We start from the raw sequence: 24,761 nt of genomic DNA, 5'->3' as shown, positions 1-24,761 counted from the left end.
GGACTTTGAATCGAAGAGACTATTCCCAAAAAAGAGCTCAAAACATGAGACATAGGCATTCAACCCAAGTCAGAGAGACTAAGACAACAGAATCCTGAGACTATACTCAAGACACTGAATCCGAGTCTTTAAAACCTTCATTACTAGTGGTGGAATTTCACCTGGCGTGATCCCTCCAGATAAAATGTTGCAACTAGCAAATTAGAGTGTCAGCGAGTCTGGAATTATGGAGTCCTCAAACATCAAACCCAGTAGGCGATCGACCTTTACAACGAGGTTGTTACACCCCAATACATTTACATTGCGGTCATTACAACGCAAGTTGTTACAACTACTTGAGCTGGATGGTGCTCTAAGCTAAGGAATAGTATGATTTACTATTCCAACACCTTCCCTACTGTTACACACACTGGAGTTGGAATAGTAAATCTTACTATTCCTAAGTCCAGCGCATCTAGCGCAAGTCGTTGTAACGACTTGCGTTGTAATAACCACGATGTAACGTACCGCGATGTAAATGATCGCGTTGTAACGTCATATATTCAACCCAATAATTCTGGGCTTGAAAACCCTCTGGACCCTGTTTAATGCTGCAGGAGTGGGAGCAGTGGGCAGCCCCATAGACTGACCAACACCTTACGAGTGAAACAAAACGCAAAGAGCAGACATTGCTCCTTCCACACACTGAAGCCTGGCGTAAGACACAGCTCCTACCACTGACCCTCCCGCTGCCATTGTCCACCTGCTTATAGCAGATTGAAAATATTGTTTTTTTCCACAAAATCAGGGAAAACTGCACGGAAAAGTAACCGTTATCTCTAGATCCACGTTATTCTCCATTTTAGGGATCCAAGCAATAATCACTGTTTTTTTGGTGCATAGAAACCAGCTAAATCTGAAATTCCAGTATTGCGGTCTCCACGCAACAAAAACTGGCACACTCCTTGTGAGGGCTCAAGGGCCAGATATACAAGGCCATTTTTGTGGTCACAAACTCTGGGATTTGCAAAATAACAGCAAAAGGTGTTTTTACAATGTAAAAAACCCTACAGGGTGTAAAAGTCTTTCAGATTCATAAACAGCTTTTCAGACTATTTTGAACAACCAATAGGAGAGGGCGTAAAAGAAATCTACCCCTTCTATATGCAATTCAGCAAGGACTGTATCACTGGTTTGTACTGATAATTGTGGTGCAAATTATTGATCCGTTACCTCGCTCTCCCCTGGTTTGGTGCGGAAACTAATTTTTAATGAAGACAGGATCCCGTGGGAAGCTTCCCCTTTGGGTCTCGTGTTGGCGGTCTAGGGGAGAAGCAGATTTCTTCTCAAAAAGGATTTTTTTTTTTTAAAGCAGCACCTGCCTCTCTAATGAGAACGTGCTGCCTTTTCTCTTCTTTTTGTTTTTCCCGTTTGTAGAAGCAAATGCGGGTACAGAGGTCTACCTGTGCCTTGCAGGCCTCACTCCCTGCATTTAGAACCCATCTTTGGGGGTCTTAAACTGCAACTTATTAATTAAGTAGGTCATTTTGCGACCACCTTGAAATGGACGATTTGCAACGCGGCCTATTAGAACACGGATGGCAAACGGAAATTGAATTCCTCTTCTCAAAGCCGGCTGTGTGCAAATTGCGTATTCCTGGATTTGAGCATGGGAACAGGTTATTAGGACCTATATCTAAATACTGAATCAAAGACATCCAAGACATAGTGTGCATGACATTAATTCCAAAACCTTGGAAGGAAAAAAAAAATCAACATTAAAAATAAGACATTCTTTCTCAGATATAAACCCAATACAGTGAGCAGAATACCTTGAGCCACCACTACAATTTCAAGACAGTAAACCCATGGCAATGCTACCAAGGTGAAGGGCATGATTTACTGTACACGATGCAGCAAACGCTAGACGTGCAACGCAAGGTTTACAACCAACGACATGCAGTTTAAGATGTTGAGTCGAAGGTATGGAACTCTACACGTCATTGACCTAAAGGCTGGATCCCCAGACACTGATTGCATAACAATCCAACCCCATAAATATGAAATATACCTTCTGCTTGCCCACCGTTGATCTGGGGGTGGTTGTGATACTGTTTTATTTTATCTAGAAAAGTCATGCAGTCCATGTCCATTATGCTTCCTAGGCGCTCTATATCTACTTCCTAGCCGCACGCATTCAGCACGTAGACACGCTCCCCTGGGACACCATCACGACAAGTGCTCTCCTCCTCTCTGTATTGTTCTTGGTGAGTTTCAGACACGCAATACAGCTCTCTATTTGTTGTGTTACACACGCCTCCGCTTCTCCGGCACCATTTTCACAAATTTTAAAGTCACAGTAGCTTATCTCTTCATACCGAACCATGAGCGTTCCCTTTCCATGGGTGGAGTGATTGCACTGTGGTGGGCTTTAAGTAACTAGCCCTTAGGCCGGCCAAAGCAGAATGAGGGGGACATAGCTTTACCCATCGCAGATGATGCTGTGTCGGCCATTCCATCCACAGAGCTCGTCTCTCTGGGGGGGATAACCTGGCTTTTGGGATTCTCCTCTCAGAAAATAATTTTTCTTTCCAGAGTCTCTCTGAGAGAAACACAAACCTCTGCACTAACCACTAAATACTCCAAATTAAATAATTAAATACATTTTGCACCATACACAGAACTGGATAATGGTTCTGTTTGAGTAGCCACACTTGCCAAGTAAAGTTAGGTGTGGCTAAATTGCCTTTGCAGATACAGGCACCAAAGTAGTAATTAAGGGCTATTAAAATGAGACTTTATTAGACTCCATAAGGGATTAATTGACAGTTTTACTAGCAAGCATGCTCTTCGCAAAGCTCTTTGTAAAGCACATTACATACGAGTTTCTGTTCTAGAACTTCCATGCCACCTAAGTGGATTGAAAATATCAGGGCTGCCCCTTTGTGGTGCACATTTGGAAAGCTGTAGAAAATATCCAACTTGGACTATGCCAATTCCTTGCAGCCTTTGACTTGCACCTCCTTTACCATCAAAATCTAGTGAGGTCCTGAAATTCATAACAAAACTCATAAAATAATGAAATATTCTTGGAATGTCTACAAACTTGTCACAACTCTTATAACATCAATAAAAAAAAGTTGTGCCATAAAACTCATGACAAACTTCAAAACACCTTCAAAAAGTCTGCCAGTGTCCTCAATCGCATGACAGATATCAAAACCAGTGTGAATGTCCTTCAACTCATGGCGAGCCTCCTCTCTGCATTAACAGGTTCTTTTTCATCTTCATGCTCACAAGCCGCATCATACGTCAATCTTGACCCATCTTCCAACTAATGAAAGTGTCCTCATATTATTAAAGTGTCCAAGGATGTCATCAAGAGAATGATAAAGCTCATAATAATATTAGACTGCTTTAAACGTTTGATGAGCCCAATCACATCACTACCAAATGTAGTGATATCAACAAACTTTTGATGTGTCCTTTTTATCATGAAAAATAACTAAAGTCCTCAAACTCCTGACAACTCTCAGGACATTAAAAAAATCTATTTGACATATTCAAACGCAGAATGCCTTCATGCCCTCAAAATAATTCTCATAAAGTCATTCATTTCTTGATAAATGGCAGAGTACTGAAAATTCGAGTAATGTCAATTTACAAAAATTCTCATAAATGTATCCAAATATGTTTGAGCTCTTCAGACATATGACAGTTCTCATGACATTATTAAACAATTCAATGAGAGTCTTAAACTTATCAAAAGCACTACGGCATCATCAAACGTTTCATGCAGTTTCATCAAATACAAGATGTTTCATAACATTAATCATTCTTGTCACATTTTCAAGATCATGAATTTTTCATTCCAATTTGAAAAGATTCTGTCACAGTGTCAAATTCTTGACAAGCCTTATCACCTCATCAAAAATCCTTGTAACTTTCTAGAACTCCAGACACGCCTGATCCCATCTTTACAATTTTTGTGACATCCTTTAACAGAAGAGAAGTCTCATAACATCGCGAACAACTCTTTGTACATAATCAAACTAATGCAAAAACTCTTAACATTGTTAAATAAATTACCATAATCGAACCCAGAAAACACGTAATCACATCATTAAAATATTTATTATGCTCTCAAACAACATTAAAAAAAAATCAGCTTCAGTCAAGACTCTTCTAGTACAACAAAGCAAAACTGCACTTTCAATTCATTTTATTCATCTCATGTTGTTTCAGCGACAGGCTTCTGTCCCTAGCTAGGAACATGTTTTGCTAGTGATCGAAGTTATAGCTGAAGGGCAGTAAGTATCAGTAATGTGAATGTGCATGAGGTGTTTGACTGCTGGTGAGACATGTCAACATATCTGGAAGTCTTTCTTCACTGTTCATTATAACATATGCCAGCTTTGTGCTGGGCTTCAGACCATTGCAACTTCTTTTGTGGGTAATACACTGCTCATCCGTCCATGACAGCAGCGTTTGTGGCCACAGAAACAACTGTTGTGTGCACCATATCAAAGAAGGACACATGTATTGTTCCAGTTATAAAGAGACACGTTGGGAGACTTCTGGCCCACCCTTGAATTGTGTATCATCCCGCCATGGCGCTGGTGCCCCTTCAGACAGCCTGTGGGGCATCTCTACGTGTCCTTACCTGCCTAGTTTCCTGCTGATAGTTGTATTAGAATAGGCAGATAGAGGGGGCACATCCATTCCGGGACCCACTAACGAGGAGACAGTAATTAAAAAGTGGGATGCGTTATGACTTTTGTGATAACTATAGGCTTTCTATAAATCGGTTGCTAAATGGCCTTTTTGGGCGTTTGATATTGTTTGCAAACTCACTGTTATGTTATTTTAATTTATAACGCGCACGAATCATCCCTCGGCTCAGCTCTGGGCACAGCTGCAGTTACAGACGTCATAAACGTATTTCTCGTTTCTGTCATATTTCCTGTTCCATGAACCCTGGGCTCCCTTGGAAGGGGAGGTATGGTTTAATGTATGGATAGCAGTAAGTCGAACTACAGTGCGCCGTGCCATCGCCCGCCCCCTGCAAAGCAGCGCGTGCATTACAAAGGAAAGAGCGCCATTTTTACACTCATCAGAGAACTATTTTGCCTGGTCCATCTGGGGACAGCATTGGTGATTGCGCATGGAAAAGACATGAGAGCTTCGGAAAACGTGCAAAGATGTTCGCAGAAGGAGAGGCGAGGCGACGGGTCTTTGGGGAATAATTGAAATAAAAGACTGGAGACATCTATGCATCAGTAATAAGGGACCGGAAGGGGAGTTGGCGAGGAACGCACATACATTAAGTATATATATATATATATATATATATATATATATACATACATATATATATATACACACATATATATATATATATATATATATATATATATATATATATATATATATATATATATATATATATATATATATATATCTGCCTAGGGAGCCAGATGTTTGCGTTCTGGAGTAGGGATAGTGCAGGCTCGTGCTTTATATGGGCCGGTGCTGTCCGGTACTGAGGCAGGTACTCTGCCACAGAGTGCCTGTACTTCTATTTTTCCATTTCAAGCGCTGGAGCAGGCACAAAGTTTCCAGGCACATGTTGGAAGAGGCGCGTTCCTTCATTTGAATGGGACGTGACACCTGCAGATGAGGAACGCTTTGCCTGTGCGGCCACAGTCCTAGTACAGAAGCCAGTCCAGGGGCACGAACATGCACAATGTCTGCATACGCAGAGCGTCCCTTCAAGGCACCCTTAGCGGAAGGGTACCAAAAATGTGTGCACGCCTGTGGTTGTACGCGTTTGCGTATTAAAGCGCGAGCCCCGCTTGGTCAGTGTCTTTGAAACTGGAGGGATTTGATTGACAGCCCGAGAATTTCTGGATCCTTCGTTTTTGTTGGTCCAGGGCTTATTCTTACGGATATTCGTGACCCACGCTGCGTTTTGTGCTTGGTTCTTAGAACCAGGTCGACCCTGGGTTGCAAAGATATCTTTATGATGCTCTTGTTTTTGTAAACATCCTCAGGGAAATTCTGAAAAAGCAGCGAATCAGAAGGCTGCTGTATTTGGTGCATGTGATGCAAGGGCAGCATTCTGCCTCCGCAGGCATTGTGTGCAAAGCCCCATTTGTTTTCTGCATTTGTCACTTCTTGCCCTTTAACCCTGGCCACGTATCGACCAAATAGGAGGTTGTTTAGCGGCTAAGGATGGGGACACGGATCAGCCTTGTGATGTCAGCATCATCAGTCCAAGAATCTATCATGCAGCTTCCGCTTCCCATCAGTTTGCTGAATTGACGCTGATGATGGAACCTTCTGGAAGGGTAGTGCCGATATTGCTAAAGTAGACAGCACATTCTGCATAACATGGAATTGTGTCTCCAGCTGTCTATGTAACAGGAAATGTGCACACTGGTGCCAGGTGAAACTTGAGTGAGTGAGAAAACACTGCCAGAGGCGAACTGGCCCACATTAAAACAAGCAGTTTTCCTGTAGGAAGATAAGTCTGGGGTAGAGTGAGTAAGTTGCATTTAAAGTTAGTCATGGGGTTGACTCTGTTGTATTGCGATGGAGCCATGAGGCGGCGTTGGAGCGTTTACGCCAGGCAGCACGCTGCTCCAGAACCCACTGTATGTGGTCAGTCCAGTGTTATTGGGATCCGTCTTGTTCGCAGAAGCAAACCATTGCACGCATTCGCTAAAGCGTCTCTGTGACAGAAGACATCCAAAGGAATGAGGTGGGATCATTGGTGAGGAGTACGTGAGTTCATGCAGATGTTTGGTGTGGTTGATAGATAAGCTGGAGCAGGGGTCGCCAACCTTTTCTGTAATAAGAGCTATTGATGTTCAATGAAAATAATCCTGAGCTACTAATATTATGAATGAGGTTATATTGACCACAAGTGATCAGATAAGGTTACATTACTGGCCACCGTATGCAAGATTTCCAGGAGTAATTATGCCAGTGCATCGGGCAGGGTTGGTACGACTTTGTCAATTTGGAATGCCATTCCTGCGTAATACATAACAGCCGTAGCAATGCCCCTGGCACCAACGTAGTAAAGTTGGGAATAAGTCTCCCCAACACCACATGACTCGTCGCTCAAATATCAGCTTTAAATATATTTTAGAAATTCAAGCATTGTTCACCAAACATCAGTTTATGAGTTCTGGAAATACACGCGTCTCAATTTTGATATACCAATATTAATTCATCCAAACAAAAGCTTCTAATTTATTACACCGGACAGCACACGGGAGAGCTACTTACAGGAAGCTGGAGAGCTACAAGTAGAGTAGCTCACAAGCTACTCGTTGGAGAAGCCTAGCAAGAGATTCGGTACGGTTAGGTTTGTGGCTTTATGACTTTCATAAAAGGCGGGATTGAGATCTTCAAAATGGGTTATCGGCATGTTCTAGAAATACATTTATAGAGATTAAGGCAGACATGCTGGTCCCTTAGAGAAGGTTGTGGTCAGAGAGAGGAGGCCAGCAGAGGATGGAAGGGAAGCAGAGAGCCAGTTAAAAGAAAAAACAGGAGAGGCGACTTTCAAAGTTTAGAGTAAAGGTCAGTTTTCCATGTTGGATTTTGGGAATATATTGGACACTTTTTGAGAAGCAAGCAATTTGATGATGCAAGTCTGTACAAAGAAACAAGATTATTTGAATGTGAAGAGAGTGGTATATTAGGTACATTTAATAGGTGCAATAATCATGTGAACCGTCTGTGCACTGCAAGGCGACCACTAGGCCATCACTGCAGCAGGGACAGCTGATCAGCTCAAGGGTTGGAAGTGTAAAGTAATGGCTGGATGCAAAAACTGAAATACTCAGCTTCAAATGCTGAGTATTTTAATGTTCATCCTTAACTCCTTTGATGCTGATGACGGAACCGCTCCGTCATCAGCTGCGGTGGCGCTGTGCTGATGACGGAGCGGTTCCATCATGGCCCGCTTGCCGCACCTGCGCTGGGCGTTCCATTGAGCGAGCGGGGCCATGACGGAACCGCTCCGTCATGAGCACAGCTCAACCGAGGCTGGTGACGGACCGGTTCCGTCACCAGCATGGGCGCGCCGCGCAGCTGCCCCGCCCCCTTAGTGCTGCGGCGGAATAGCCGCCCCAGCGAAGGTGTTAAGCGTGGCTTACAGAATTAATAACAAAACAAAGTGGGATCCATTTTGGATGCCTCTGGTTTGGCATGGCACAAGATGAGGTCGAGGACATCTTCCCCAGACAGTGGACGTGGGAGGAGATCTGGCCTAGTGGCTCAATCTGCCGCTTTAAAACCTAGGATCCAGGTTCGAATCCCAGCCTCTGCATCTAGACTCCACATTGTGCGATTCTATGTAAATCACTTGATCTTCCTTTGCCAAAATAATTGTAAAAAGTGATTGTTTAATTCCAACTTGATGTACACAATCTTATAGACGGTTTCCCAATCCCTTATATAATGTACTGCACTCAGTTGCTTCACAGCCAGGTTCTCACCATTTAAATGACAATACATGCTTATAGTGAAAGTGTATTGCCTACATTCCTGTGACTGGAGGTCTAGACATTGAGGTGAGGAGGATGGTGGCAGGCTCCCCTTGGAAACTCAATGAAGATAGTGTTAGCAAGGGGCTCCTGGTTAGACTTCCTGAGGCACTGCTTTTTGGTAGACCGTAGAGGGGAATCTAGAACAATCTTGAATTGAAAAACATGAAGACATACTGGTGTGTTGTGAACCTGCAAAAGCAACTCTTCCCTGGAATCCAAAAGCAACTAAATAGAAGCCGACAGCAAGTTATCAGTATGATGAAGGCACCAATCTACTTGATAACAGCATACATCCCATTACTTTGCGCTGTTCTCTTGATGTAGAGATTTGTACACCCAGGTTTCCAGATTATTATTATTTTTTTTAATCAGTTCTGAATGGTTCAACTGTCAAACCCCGTAGATCTTCAATCCACCCTGGGCGATCTTGAAAAGCATCTGCAACTTTGTCTCTGTGCTTTGAAGTCTTGGCTCTAACACAATTCTACTCGCCTTTTTAAGACAACTTTGCTAGCTTGTTATTTTGATTTCAGATGTTTGGGACCAGTAGGTGTGATTAAGTCTATCCCTCCCTTTCAGTGACAGGTTTTTCTGCCATGGGTCTGGCTCGGTCTCTGCCCAAGTAGCTGTTTGTGAGCATTGGTCTCCTATGCAATTTGCGGATCCCAAGCCGATGCTGCCTCTCAAACGCACTAAACGTTCTGGTGGGCTCCATATATCTAAGGTTATACCAGGATATAAGACTCAGTCAGCAGAGAAGAAGGGCCTGGCTTTATACACTACTCGTAGAGATTGTGTTTGTGCCCTGAATGACCACCCTTGTGCTTGGAATGGGTGCGTCTCACTTTAGCCTCGGACCAGGGCCGGCCCACTATATTATATTCCTTATTTTTTTCGGTGATGGAAGCGACTAGGCTTGTGGTCTGCCTTCAAGTTATTGCATTGTTAGATGTAAGGCCCACTTGCGTTCTTTAAGGGGCGCCACTTGGAAATTTCCAAAAGGAAAAAGTAGAGAATTTCCCTTCAACAAACCACACATGAACCATTCACACAAAATTGACTTAAACAAAACCCACATTGCATTAAGGCCACTAATGAACGGTGATGCAACCAAGGTGAACAGTCATCTAAAGCAGAGCGATTAATAACTGAGCTCCCCAGCAGAGCACAACCATCAGCAACGTCTTTAAGTGCATATATCCACATACATGATGTTCCGAGCAGATCCACAATAGGATGCAGAAGAGCACCCTGAAATATCATCCATTACTAAACAATAGTCTATTCTAACCTTTTCAGACTATCCAAAGCAGTGATGATCAAACGTGTTAATGCTGTGCCCTCCCAGTGGAAAACATAATAATCGGGAACGCCCTTCAGAATTTTTCACAATTCTCCTATTAAATTGGCAATGTTTAAATATGTCTAGATTTATTTAAACATTGCAATGAAGTTCTGTTAGCATTTAAAAAATACAATCAAATACATGATTGCCAAACATACTATTCTAGTAAGGCAGGCTACTAACGTGTAAAAGTATCCGCAGGGTGGTTATTAGAATCGAGGGGAGGTTTGAAGAATATTTGGAGTCCCTTCCCTTTTGACACATACTCCCAGCTCGGATATAAATAACAAATGATGTTAGTGATGGCCCAGAGGCTTACTCCCGCTCATTTTATTCCGCTTAAAACAAAGCACTGTTATCAACATAATGTTTCTTTTGGCCAGAGCCTGGCACCCCCCCCCCCCTCCTGGGGGTCACTTGAGGCCCCCTGGGGGGAGGGGGCAACCCCAGATGGAAGACCCATGCTCTAAAGTGACTAATATCCAAACAATATTAAACACAACCTAATAAAATGTATACAGACCACATGGACCACTTGAAACTGGTGAACCAGAAATGCTCAGATTCTAAAACCACTACAAGACCCCTTTATAAATGACAAAGCTTTCTGTGGCGTGCTTCTGGACACTTACAACTCTGCACAAAATCGTACCACTTACTCCAATTCCATTTGTAAAGACGCTTAGCTCGTCAGAATTAGATTACGGTAATGCTAATTATCTTGACCTGCACAACTATATGATGAACCTCATTCAAATGCTTCAAAATATGGCTGCTCATCCTAATTGAGGTCTTGCTAGGCCTACTCACACCTCAGGTCTCATCTGCCACAATGCCTTAACCAGGACTGGACCGAAGTTTATCAGATCCGGAATTATCTGGTATATTCCCTCACCACCTTTACACTTGGCATCCTCTATTTTTCTGGTGCTTCCTAACTTCTAACATTCTGGGTTGGGGGACAACACTTGCTCCTTTCTGATAGGAAAAGCATGGAATAATCTTACACTTTCTATCAGCTGCATCTCTAATCCTCTTGCTTTTAGAAAAGACTTGAAAACTTGGCCCCGAAGCTCCATGTTGTCTCGCGATAGCTTCAAAGTAAATCGTTGAGGTCACTGTTGTTCTTTATATGTTCTTCATTCAAGTAACATAACATAACATAATATAGGGGTGAGGCTAATCAACTTTCTTGGCTTCTAGAAGACACCAGTACAGCTGGCGGGATGGCACATCATTTTGTACTTACAGACTACAGAAAATGACCCAGATGCTACAACAGCCCAATCAGAATTCAGCTCACATCCTTCTACCTTGTGTACCCCTCTATCAGGTCCAATCCTACCTCATAAGAGCTAAAACATTAGCCAGTGATACTCGGGTCATGATTGCCAATGCAGTCAAGGGAGTAGCAAAGGAAGGTGAAGGGTAGGGGGGTGACTATTTTCTGACCAGACTATTTGTAAAAGATGATGAGAGATACTTCTCATTGCAACCCTTCCAAGCTAGTACAGAATGTGCTGCAACAAAAAATGAAATTGCTTTTGTACCCTTTTCATGATAAAAAAAAGTCCCATAGGTTAGTACATTACATGTATTTATGTATGTCTTCTTGTGGTCATATATCTGTAACCTAGGTACAAAGCAATGATGCGCTTTACAACAGAGGAGGACATACAGACAGGGCTTGAAACTGAGTTGGTGTTGGTAACAGGTCTTAGCAAGGGTGGGAGGTGGTGGAATGACAGCATGAGATGGTAGTATGGAACGTCAAGTGTTGGGTGCATCCTGTAAGGAGGAGGTTAACGTGCGGAGAGGTGTCCCTTGAAGAGCAGCGTTTCTAGTTATTTTCTAACACAGTAGAAAGATGGGGCCTGGTCGGTATCACCAGAGATGGAGTTCGACCACTTTGGATTGTAGCTGGAGAAGGTAGGACATCTGGTCTTTCCCTTATTTGACACTACTTCTTACAGTATGACACACTCACAGAGGCTGGACTGAAGGTCACTGCCCTCCTCAGCACTTTTAAATACACCATTAAAAGGGCAAAAACAAATTATCCTTTCCCTTAAACCTGAATTTAAAAAACGGTTATTTTGTACTCGCCCTCATAATTTCTGTTCTCAGTAAGTATGCAACTAGCACTGAAGAACGCTTCCTAGTACCACTTGGGTATCCAAAGATATTGGAGTAGACGCCTCACTCACTTTATCATGATATGCTTCATCATTGGCACCTATCCACACACTGGTAGGGTTGTACTACCAGGGTGGACTCAACCAAGAGAATGGGAGCTCCTAAGTAACATCTGGTTGGATAAGCAGGGGTCCAGAAAGAGAGTAGAAAGTTACAAATACCTACAGGTATACCCAAAAAGTTTCTTTATTTAGAGGGTACCTGGGGTATGAATACAACGTTTATTCAGGGTTTATGTTGATTGAATTGTTCAATTAACCCAAATATGTAAAAGCCAACATGTTTCTGTCCGTACTAAGAGCCCGTCTGGGTCTGGGGCCTTCATCAGAGCTGTTTGATGTATTCCTTCCTTGCTATGCATGCATACCATGCACACATGTGATGCCTTCGTCTCTCACCTGACCTGGCTATCCGTCCTCGGGGGAATACCCTTATTCTGGCTTTTTATGGATCATGTGTGTCTGGAGCATAGTGTTGTCCTATAGTCACACTTTTGCCAAGGATCGGACACCACCAGTACACCTACGTGTTCCCACATTTCAGACCACCGCCAAGCTTTAGCCCCAGACCCAGACAGGATCTTAGTGCAGCCTGACACATGTTGGGTTTCACATATTCGGGTTAACTAAACAATTAGATTCAACATAAACCCATAAAAACCTGTCTACTCATGCCCCAGGTACCCTATAAATAAATAAACTCTTTGGGTATACCTGTAGATATTCCTAACTTTCTACTCTCTTTCTGAATCCCTGCTTATCCAGCCAGAATTTATTTAGGAACTCCCACTCTTTTGGTCAAGTCTGTCCTGGTGGTACAACCCTACGAGGGCATGGATAGGCGCCAATGATGAAGCATGTTACAATAAAGTGAGTGAGTCGTCTACTCCAATATTTTGGTGGGGTGGCCAAACATGACTTCAAGAATGTGGACAGGCGATTGCAATGTATAGTGCCAGCAACATTGAAGTCGTCAGACCGCTAGCTACGGGAATTATAAAATGTCCCACTGTAAATGAGAAACCAAAGCAAGATGGTGGCACGTACGAATAATACGTGTTGTAGATTCCAGGCATGTGCATGCTCCAAAAGTCGTTGGACATCCCACGTTCCTGGATGGCAAAAGAAAGGTGCCGCTGCTCGACCCTCAGCACCTTCACGCGACCCCAGACAATGGTGAGGGTATGCGCACACCCACTAGGCCTACTCACGTGATAGAACATTGGCGGCTCGTGCATCCAAATCCAAGCCAGGCAGTGCTCGCGCACAAGGAAAGGCTCACTAGACTTCACAGCAGGCCAGTTATAAAAAATAAACACACAACAGTGGATTTTTGCCACCTGATGGTCCCCTCTGGCCGCTAGTTCCGGATGTATGACGTTACAACGCACACTTTTACAACGCATACCATTACAACGCATTTTTTACAACGCAACATCCATTACAACGCATACCATTACAACGCATACCATTACAACGCATACTTTAAAACTACCTTTGCAACGCATTCCACTACAACGCATAGTACATTTACAACGCATACCATTACAACGCATTACACTACTTTGCATATAAGGTAAGTGTTGGATAGTGTAGGGGTTAAAATTACTATTCTAACTCCAGGGGGTGCAACAGTAGGGTAAGTGTTGGATAGTGTAGGGGTTGAAATTACTATTCTAACTCCAGGGGGTGCAACAGTAGGGTAAGTGTTGGATGGTAAGTTATGCGTTGTAATGGTATGCGTTGTAATGACTGCGTTGTAATGGTATGCGTTGTAGTAGTGTGCGTTGTAGTGTCATGCGTTGTAATGACTGCGTTGTAAATGTATGCGTTGTAATGGATTTTGCGTTGTAAAAGTTTTGTTGTAATGGTAGTGCGTTGTAAAAATTGCGTTGTAAACGTTACATACCACTAGTTCCGTAACCAGATAATAAAACAGGGTGGTGCAAGTCTCAATTCTAAAGTACACGCAATGTTGACGAGCTGCGAGCATAGTCCATCTTGTTAGCACTGCCAGATTCCGTGAGGAAAAAGCTGCCAGTTTCTTCCATCGAAACGCTGACAGATCTTTGAAAACACAAAGTTGCTGGTCATGCACAGAACACTGCAGGTTGTCTCCATTCACATGATTACTAGTTCATGTAACTAACAGAGGCTCCCACTGGCTGGGGCCGGCCGATATATAGGACGCTCGAGGGGTTGCAGCACGTTCTGTTTCTGTGAGAATTCATATTTCTCTGGGCACTTAGTTACATCAGTATTTCTATCTTCAGTTTCCTTGAAATGTTTCAGTAGGTACACGCCTTGCTCTTTCTTCAGATCATCGCCAAAATGTTGTAATCAAAATGTCCGGTAGCAGAAGTGTAGTTTTAGAAGATTTATTTTTCTTAGTTGCCGATAAGTACATCCATAGCTAGAACAGCTCCACCAGGAGCAGCCTCCCTGATGCTCAGCCCATACTCCAACTGACACTCCTCACCTCACGGCACCCAAAAATTCCAGTGCATCACCACCACTCCAACATTCCACACAGCACATTCACTTTGGCTGAACAGCAAGGGCCAAAGAACCAGGGAAGATGCATAGATAAGTGCACAAGATATAAAAAAAGTTCTTCAACTCTTTTCCATTTTATCTAAAATATATACATTGTGTGATGGTAAAGAAACTATTTTTTAATGCTATCCTGATGGTGTAATAAATATGGCCTGAGAACTGTTTTCTGTAACTAAAAATTTGGCTTTCTCAGGCCAATCCTTGGCCTTTGTATACTCGGGGTGGCTCGTAATTTGGGCCTGGAGGGTTTCTTGGCTCCTCACAATGACCCGGACCCTATTGCGGTCCTCTACTTGTATAGAACACAAAGGCTAGCCCACTGCCCTAGTATCCTAGGGTAACAGGCCAGTCTTTGTGTCCTCTATCACCTTAGGTTCTAACATAGGTTTACGTGATCTGGATGGCGATTTTCTATGGGGACAGTTATGTTGCACAGGTTTATAAGAGGGCTGATGGATGGATTCTCTTTTATTGAATAAAGCCCAACTGATTCCTGCATCGCTGGCGCTTTGTACCTTCTTTGGACACCACAACAGAAAGTTCCAAATATGTGGGCCTGATTTATTCTGCCTTTTTTTAACTTAACTTTGTAAGTGGAAGGGCATGCAAACTGAGCAAAATTGGAAAGCATCCAGCCTCACAACTTAGTATAGCCCTTTGTCTTGTCTGTTTTTCTACTTTCTCACTATGTGGGAGCAATGATCCAAGTGGAATATTCTTCTATCCACTACACAAAAATCCAGAGAGGATTACATTTCAGAATACAGGGCATGGATCAGGAGTCCCTCCACATTCTCTTGTAAAGAGAAACACCAGGTCTGCATGGTGTACCAGGCTGCTGGATCTAAAAAATAATGAAAGTCACTTAGAAACCTTGCCAGCTGAGTTGACCTTTCTTGCTGCTCTGTGGAGATCTCACTGAATCTAGCAATATCATCTACTGGAGGGATCCCAGTCCAAATAGAACACTTCTCATATGTCAAGGAATAAACTGATGTCTCAGCATTGGCTGCTGTTTATTCCAAGATGTTGAGAAAATGGATCCCACGAATGCCTCGGATCTCAAACATCCTCACAGGTATTCAAAGTTTTGTTCTATTCTTTCACAAATATGTTTATTAACAAAATGCAGAGAGAATGTGGTTCAACTTTACAGATGGTCATATTTGAGAAGCAATGTGAAACAAACATTGTCAAAGAAAATGGGTCGCGTCTACAGGGGATACTGGCTTTGTCAGTATTTTTTTAGTCATGTTGTACAGCAGGCGGCTGCTGTGCAGCATGGTTAACAGTTAAAATAAATTGCTATGACGAAACTGATGCTGGCCTTGTTATAGCACTTTTTAGGTTTCGCCTGCACAGTGCTTGTGCTGTGCTTGGGAAATCTCTTGAAATAAAAAAAATCTTAAAAGGGGCTTACAGCCCACCCATTATATACCATTCTTAGGTTTCTCATTGTCTGGCTTCTCACTGGTCAGCAACATCAGGGTCACATCATCTGGTTTCTTTTCTTCTTCCTTCGGCTGTTCCCTGGAGCTTGGACCAAATATTGTTTCCGGCTGGCGGCCAGTGACCTTCCACTGGCCGTGCGCTTCCGAGGTACTTTAAAAAAAAAACTGCTGTCCCAACACTCCATAAGAATGCATATGTTTGTACTCAGTTGCCTCTTTTTTTTAAAATGTGTGCAATTTTATATAGAGCGCACTCAACCCAAAGGTATTGGAGCACTTTTCATGATCCCCAGTTGCATTACAGACAGACACATTCATTTTTATGTACGGAAAGATTAGGTGAATTGCCCAGAGTCACAGGATGTTGAGCCTCCCGCTGAGACACGAACCCTGTTCCCTAGCTTCAACGTCTGCCAATCTAGCCATTAGGTCACCCCCTCTCTCATCCTCTTCACTGACACCCCACCCATCTGTTGTTTCTCACTCGTGTTCAACAACACTTATGTCCACCTCCCCCGCTGACCGTTCTCTTCCTCCTTCCTCCCCCGCATCTTCCTCGGTGTGGTTTATGCAGCACATGGTTTGAAAAACAAAAAAAAGCACTATTACGCAGTTAATGCTAGCCATGTCATAGTGTTGTTTTTAAAAAAACTTTAAGCCCTGTGAACCTGAACAGATATCTGTTATTAGGATGAATGGTAATACTGAAGAATGCATTCTTCAAGTCAATGACAGAGAAGAATTTAGCAAAAGAAGGAATCATTGTCAAGAGAGTCGTGATGGCAGGGACCAACGGAAACCGGGGAATCACTATTTTATTAACTTCACACAAGTCAGTCACAAAGCGATAAACATTTTCTCAGTGGCATACCTGGGGGGGGGGGGGGGCGGTGGGGGAAGACCCCCCCAGGCAGCACGACTTTTGGGGGCGGCAGCAGGCCCCCTCCCCCGCTGTCACTTGTGGCTGTCGCAGACCCAGCCCTCGGTCTTAATTGTAGCCGTTGCGGCCGCATGAATAGCCATCACTCACCCCCCTCTCTTCCATCGCACCTCCTTGGGTGGCAATCGCAGGGACCGCCAAGAGCGGTCTAAGGCTTAGCTACGCCACAGCATCTTCTGGATACTCAGAGGGACCTGAAGGTGTCTGTTTGAAAATGGGAATAGGGCTGTTACAAACATTAGCAGTCGTCTCCTCAACCACTCCTTTCTCAATCAAATCCTGCACAATTTGTATCAAAGCTTGCTCACCTGTCTGCTGTATTTTATACTGAGGGCTAATGGGTAAAATAGCACCTTCCTTGACAAGTATCAAAACAGGCGATATCTGCAACAAACCCACATCTGTGTTGCCCGGTGCCCACAGTGTGGGTGGCACATCCTTAAATTCAGCAGGGAGGGGCGCATCTTTGGATACACACTACTTAGCACACACCACATCAGGACCCATCATTATATAGAAACCTGCTGGGGAGCAATAAATCATAGCATGCAATTTCTTCAACAAATCCAAACCCATTAAATACTCAAATGATGAATCCACAGTGAAAGGACCAATAGTCATTGGAAGGGGGTTCTCAACCGGTACACCAGAAAAACCTACCAAAACATAATTATGGCCATACAGAGCTGCCCCAGGTGCCAAGGAACGAGAAATAGAGCTGTTTGTTGCACCTGTATCCACCAAAAACTCCTGAGCCGAAACATACACATCCTCACTAATATATGGACCGTGTTGATCTACAGGTATCGGAACTGGTCCCTCACTCTATCCCTGGCTGTCCCAGCTATAAGACATTGCTGTCACCTCATCCATATCATAACCATCATGATAATACTGTCCACCCCGAGCGTCATCGAAATAGTTCTGATCTAAGCGACCCTGAGAGGCCACTGCATTCTGAACCCTGTCCTGTCCACCAGCTCCACGAATAGCCCTGGGCGAAGTACTACGCTACGCTTGCGTAGTTTGTGAAGTTTGCCCTACTTCGCACTATGCGAATTGCACTTAGCAAAGTGCAAACACACATAGCATAGCAGTCATTTTTTGCTTGCTCACGGTCCTCAACGTCAAGTTGGCGACCGCGAGCGAGCAAAATGAAATCCCGACAAGACATTTTCCTTGTTCGCGATCAGCAACCGCGAGGGTGGAAAATTAACCTCCTGGCGAGATTCTCAACGCGGGGAGGTCAGGATTCTCATTGCGAGTGGTCGCATATGCTCGCGACCGCTTGCAATGAGAAACTACCAGTCTGCCGCCCGAGTAGAAATCTACTAGAGCGGCAGAAAACGACCGCTTGCACGGTGAAAGATGCGGTTTGCGCTGATTGCACAGTGCAGACAAGCATCCGGCACTTTGCAATCAGTGCAAACAGCATTTTGCACAGTGCACTATGCAGTTCACGTAGCTACGCGTAGCTCGCGTAGGGTGAAGTGCACTTCGGGTAGCTACGCGTAGTGCTACTATGCAAACTACGCCCAGGGTTATCCACGACCTCGTCCACGAGAACCTCGTCCTCTAGGGGCCACGACCTTCTGCAACAGCACCGGACACTGGCTACGCCAGTGTCCCTCCTCTTTACAGTATGCACACTGATTCGCCCCTAAAGGCGTGGTATTTACGGGCCTGCTAGTGCGTGGAAGCTGTCTGGCCGAACCACCACGTCCTCTACCATTTCCCCTAGAAGCTTGCTGCATCAACACCTTCGCCTTCAAATCCATATGCTTCTTTTCTGACCTCTCCTTATCCTCAATTTCCCTATGTTCATAATACTGTGCCATATTCAGAATAACGGAAGGGGAAGAGGTGGACCAGGTGCTTTCGGAGCTTGCAATCAGGTCGCAATCTCAGGAAGCATATTGGAAACAAACCTATTAACAAACAGTCGCACACTACCTTCAATCAACAAGTCTTGTCCACTATAATCTAGAAACACACCTTCAAACCGAGTAAAAAAATCAGACACGCTCTCATCCTTCTTCTGAGGACAAGCTGATAACTTGTCCCAATCAACCATCCTCAGAGGAATAAGAGAATGCATATACGTAATGATACGGCCGGGCAAAGCAAGTATCTCGGCTCTAGGCTTGTCACCTGGCTTTGGTTCCTGATCCCATGCTTTAATTTGATCCTAGGTACCACCCAATTCCGCAACGTGATCCTGTGTGTGCACTTGTCTCCAAATATCTACAGGAACTAGCAGACCAAAAAACATGTCAATATCAGCAAGTGTCATTACTATTTAAGAGGCTGCTTCAGTCAAGTTCTTATAATAAGCAGTAGGAATTTTCCTAGGGTCAGGAAACTGAGTCTTAAGAGACAAGATTTCACTCCTTTTCCATGGAGAATAAAGCCATTTTTCTTGGAAACTGGCATCTACCCTTGGCCTAGTCAGATGGTCATGCTGAACCCTTAGCTCTGGTATCTCAGGATGGTATATAGGATGAACCTCTTGCATCGGAAACTGAGGTCCGGGGTGGGGCTCTTCTCCAGCAGCCTTCCCCAATAAGCAACCAATGTCGCAACATTACCAAAGACATGAGCAGGATCCATATCAGTAACGTACGCATGATCCCTATATCGTATATGATCTGCGGTGCTGCACCCTTGAAATACTGCTCCCACAGACTGATCAAAGTAGCCGACATGTGCTTAAGGGCATGTTGCTGTACGAAAGAATCATAATCTTTCATCACACTCCACACGTCTTCCACACTGTAAATGGGGTTACGAGCCCACTGTGCAGCCTGATTAGCCACCACCTGTTTCTCTGCATCTCCCATATCAGATCGGACCAACATCCGCCCCATAAGTTCCTTAAATTTCATCCAATCTATATACCCAGGGCCGCGTACCGGTGTCTCACTACTCAGTAATGTCTGGGAATGGAGGAACACAGTGGGGGTAACAACAGAGGGAGCGGGCACAAACGTAATTGTCGGCTGTGTCGTGGGTGTAAGAGCTAGAGAGAAAAATGCAGAAGCAATAGGCGCTGCAGGAGTACTAACAGTCACAGTTGCCACAGACGGCGAGGGCAAGGAAAGGACAGGAGGTGTCGTGGCCAAGGCAGTCTCATCAACAACAACAGAAGCAGAAACAGCAGGGACAGTAAACCGGGTAGTTGGGCCTGTGAGGGAAGAGCGTGATATACCCTCTGTGGGGCATACGGAGGTGGGGTTCGAGTATCTAACAATTTTTCAACAAACGTATCATTTTCGTCTTGGGCCACATAAGATTTATCAATCTGTAACCGGAATCTCCTATCTTCACGTTCAATCCCTATCTCCTGCTACTCTCTATCATGCACTACTGCTTTCTGAGTCAATGTTTGCATTCTCCCCTCTGGACCTCTTTCTCTGCTTTCATTCGCCTCTGTTTAACCTCCTTTTTCCATGTTCTGAGGGAATCAAACATAGACTGCCTACTTCTTCTTGCACAAAACTTCTCCTGTAAGAAAGCCACTTTTTGTTCATCAAAGGTGCCTGTCAACGGCAACCGCAACTCAGCATTGTCCCTCGTATATTTGTGCTATAGTGTACTAAGCAGAATAGGGCCAAGGCCTTGCTTCACATACATATCAAAGTTCGGAGTGCCTTCCGGAAGCGCTGGCTGACTTTCTTCCAGTCAAGCATCAGCAGAACAACAACAGGAAACCAAAAGCCGGCTGAACCCAGGCATTTTTAAAAGTATGTCAAATTCGTTATGTTTCCTGGCAAAGTGTTCACAAACACTGTGTATTCAAATTGGTCCTCAGACCGTACCAAATGCAAACCAAAATCGGTCCTCAGACCATACCAAAGACAAACCAAAATGGTACAATATCCACAAAGAACCAAAACAAACTCACCTGGTGCAAACAAATGTATTCTCCACTGCTGACTCTTTGTACCAAATAGCCAGATCCAAGGGTTTTGCCGTTCAGGACCCCAGTCGGGATAACTACTGGGCAAGGCACCGACATGCCATTCAGACGGGACAGCTGCGAGTTCAAGAACTCTTTCATGCAGGGATCCCTGTTCTGCCCGTCCGACCCGACGATGGCCCCAACCTCCGCACCCTTCCGCGGGCGAGGATGGGTCACTCGATGGAGTTCCTGTTCAGGCGCCAACTGAAGGAAGTGCCCGGATTCGGGCCACCCAGGTCACTCGCGACCATCTGTCAGCCTTCCATACAAATGAAGAGTTGGTCAGACAGTAGAGAATACAAACCAAGTATATTTAGTCAAGTACAGTTGAGCGGAGTCCAGTTTTACCAGCCTCCTGAGATTGCTGCAGAGGAACTGGCTTCAGCAAACATAGAGATACATTATGTGCATTTCTGAACCAAGGAAGTCCCGCCCATGATGGAATTCTACCAGTAGGTGCAGCTAAAACAAATAAGTACAGTAGGATGAATTTCGACTCTGGGCCGGGCACAGATTATCTCTATGCCAAAGTCGTTCTGTCCGTGCCTACCGCTAGACTAGTGGGAGAAGGCCTCTATCTATGGGAAAGGTATGCGTTAATAAGAACACTGTATTCATTAGCAGAGCAAGGCCTAACCTTGGAGAAATGGAACTTTCCACAGCCTGCTTTTTGAAGAGGGAATACGCAGTTGATGACGTGATTCAAAATGGCGGTTACACATAAAATGGGGCCGCAAATGTTAACTTAACTTAAGAACAATGCACAAACAAAATAGCAAAAACATATTAATTTCATCAGATGAGCATGGTGGAGGGGTAAAAAAACACTAAGATGCGGTCAGCGGTGTATGAGTCAAAGTGCTTTTTTCTGTTATAGCATTTGGGGAGGAAAGACAGACAACAGAGGAAGGGGTGATGGTTGGGAGGTGCAAAACGAACAACAGGAGGCAGAGTGGGTGAAAAGCACTATTGCACGCCAGTGGTGACCACATTATAGTATTATTTCTTTGTTATGATGGGTGGGTCACAACACGGACAACAGAGAGAGGACGGATGGATAGGCTAGGCAACATGGGCAAAGAAAGTAGGGAGGAAGGAAAAAAGCACTCTGATGCAGCCACGAGTGTCTGCGTCATAGCACTTTTTCTAATGACGGGTGCGTGAGCACAAACAATGGGAGTTAGGATGAGGACAAGCCAACACAGACATTGGGAGAGAGGGTGTAGCCAACATGGACATTGGGGAGGGTGAGGCCAACACAGACATTGGGAGAAAGGGTGGGGCCAACACAGACATTGGGAGGGAGGGTGGGGCCAACACGGACATCGGGAGGTAGAGTGGAGGAAAGCCAACATAGACATCAGGAGGGAGGGTAGGGTAGCCAACACAGACATCAGGAGGGCGGGTAGGGGAAAGCCAACACCAACATCGGGAGGGAGGGTGTGGGAAAGCCAACTTGGATATTGGAAGGGAGGGTGGGGGAAAGCCAACTCGGACATCAGGAGGGAGGGTGGGGGAAAGCAAACACGGACATCGGGAGGAAGGGTGGGGGAAAGTCAACATGGACATCGGGAGGGAGAGTGGGGGAAAGTCAACACGGACATCGGGAGGGAGGGTGGAAGAAAGCCAACATGGACATCGGGAGGGAGGGTGGGGGAAAGCCAACATGGACATCGGGAGGGAGGGTGGGTAATAGTCAATACACACATCATGAGGGATGGTGGGGAGCCAATACGGACAATGGGAGGGCGGGGAGAGCCAATACAGACAACGGGAGGGAGTGTGAGGGCAAGGCAACATGGACAATAGGAAAGATGGTGGAAGCAAGTCAACATGTTCAATGAAAGGAGGAAGGGTGGGTCGTGGCAAGCAAACACAGACAGGAGAGGAACATGAAGGGTGGGAGAGTACATGGGGGAGTCATCTGAAAAAGAAGCAACAGGTACAGTGCTTTAACACAATGAAAAATATAGCCCATAAATAAATGAGCAGTGAAAGGGCTCAAAAGATGCGTGCATGCTCCAGGGGAGGGACAAACACACGAAGAGGAAGAAAGCCTCGGCAGCTGACCAATTAGAAGCAAGCAGATGAGGTTGACAATGCAGCCAACCAATTATAAGAAATGGGCAGTATCTAAATCCACTGGTAGACAACTAATGGTCTCGAAGAGAGAGAGTATATGCTTCCTAGGCAAACCTAAAAAGACTCAATTTTTCGACAAAAATGGAGCTTGTAATTTTTTTTTTATCATTCGATGGCCTATGATTGCAATTAAGTATAAGTGTATAACACCTTCAGTCTTACACCTACACACCCGCTCCAGCGCCTGGATACCCATACAGGTGATTATATGTGCTACACAAATCCACATAACATAGCATATGTGGACCTTCTATAGTGCAAACCTCGCCAAGAGGCAGCAAAATGCTTTACAGGGTCAATAACAAGTATAAAGTTAACCTGTCATTTGAGCGGTAGCGTTGTACAAAGATTGGACCACTGACAGTAAACACATTTGTATACCCCAACGTATTATTTAAAGCATCTTGAAGGCATGTGGAAGACAGGGGCAGGGTTGTTATTGGCGCACAAAGACCGTACCCTTTCTACCAGTATTTCTGTGAATACCTACCATAGGATTGTTGGCAGGATATACATTTGCGGGAAACCTCAAACAGAGAGGCAAGCATGATGCCACATAGTGGCGGGGATAATTACTTGGTTTTAAACCCCATCAACAACTGCCAATCCCTCTCAACCACATGGAGCTAAGTCAAGGACTTTCTGACAATGCTGAATTAATATGTTCGCCAACGGTTGTCAAGCGTGCTAATTGATCGTGAATTGATGACTAATTTATGGCTTCTCCAGGAAGACAATTCCACTTCATTATTGATAGGTAAAATGGTGATGATTGAAAGCACATTATCTTCCCTGGTAGCAGTAATCGTTAACCCTTACGTGGAAAGGGAGGCGACCAGGCACTGCCTACATAGCTCGTTGATAAAGCATCTTTGCAGGGGGCCTTAAGAGGACAGTGCTGTCATCCAGGAGCAGCCAGAGGTGATAACAATTGGAGACCACTATGTTTCTGCTTGACATCCTGTGATTTAATCAATCAGGCGACCATTTTTTCGAGCAAGATTGTTTTGAGTTTTCCTTAGCTTTAATAATGGTTAGCTTGTATTTGTTTTTTTTTAAAACTTGTATTAAACAGCTTATACTGTAGTTTCTCAATAAAACCAATGTAATTTCTATGGCCGTCTTCCAGGTCAGTAGTAACATGTTGTCACTTCTTATGAAACTGAAGTTCAAGGTTGGATTATTTAACTCCTCTACCTCAATGATTGCACTGCAACTGAAAATGGGGGGCTTCTATCTCAAAGTCTGGGGCTATTTGTTCATAATATCCCATGCCTTTCTCAAAAGAGGACAAGAAATATGTGCAATATACACTGCACAAAAAAAGAAATCCGGCCATTCAGGGGATGTCATAAGCAATGGTACATACAGGGGTGGCTCCTTCGTAATGGCGGAGGAGCATCGCCCCACTGACACAGAGTCAGCAGGTAAAAAATAAAACGATGTTCTATAATTTTTTTATTTTTCGTTTGCCGGCTCTGAGACAGCGCATATGGGGAAGGCGGGCCGGGCCATGGGAGAAGGGAGGAGGAGTGCTATGTGCACTTCTAATGCACATGTGTGTTTGGCCGGCCGCCTTAGGCCGGCCAAACACACATGCGCACTTAGGTTTCTCCAACCAGTCTGTA

General features: G+C 44.4%; 2 protein-coding genes across 2 annotated transcripts in view; one reads left to right on the top strand and one right to left on the bottom strand.

The window, feature by feature from the left end:
* The window catches only part of LOC144798592 (uncharacterized), a 352,559-nt gene that overhangs the window by 117,674 nt on the left and 210,124 nt on the right, over positions 1-24,761 (bottom strand). The gene's annotated exons all lie outside the window — the stretch shown is intronic.
* Positions 1-24,761, top strand: part of LOC144798618 (hepatocyte nuclear factor 6-like) — a 125,575-nt gene that overhangs the window by 1,802 nt on the left and 99,012 nt on the right. The gene's annotated exons all lie outside the window — the stretch shown is intronic.

This window comes from Lissotriton helveticus, chromosome 12, assembly GCF_964261635.1.
Source record: "Lissotriton helveticus chromosome 12, aLisHel1.1, whole genome shotgun sequence".
In the NCBI taxonomy this organism is placed as follows: Eukaryota; Metazoa; Chordata; class Amphibia; order Caudata; family Salamandridae; genus Lissotriton; species Lissotriton helveticus.
Note: the sequence above shows the minus strand (reverse complement) of the source record. Positions and strands in the feature narration are given on the sequence as shown.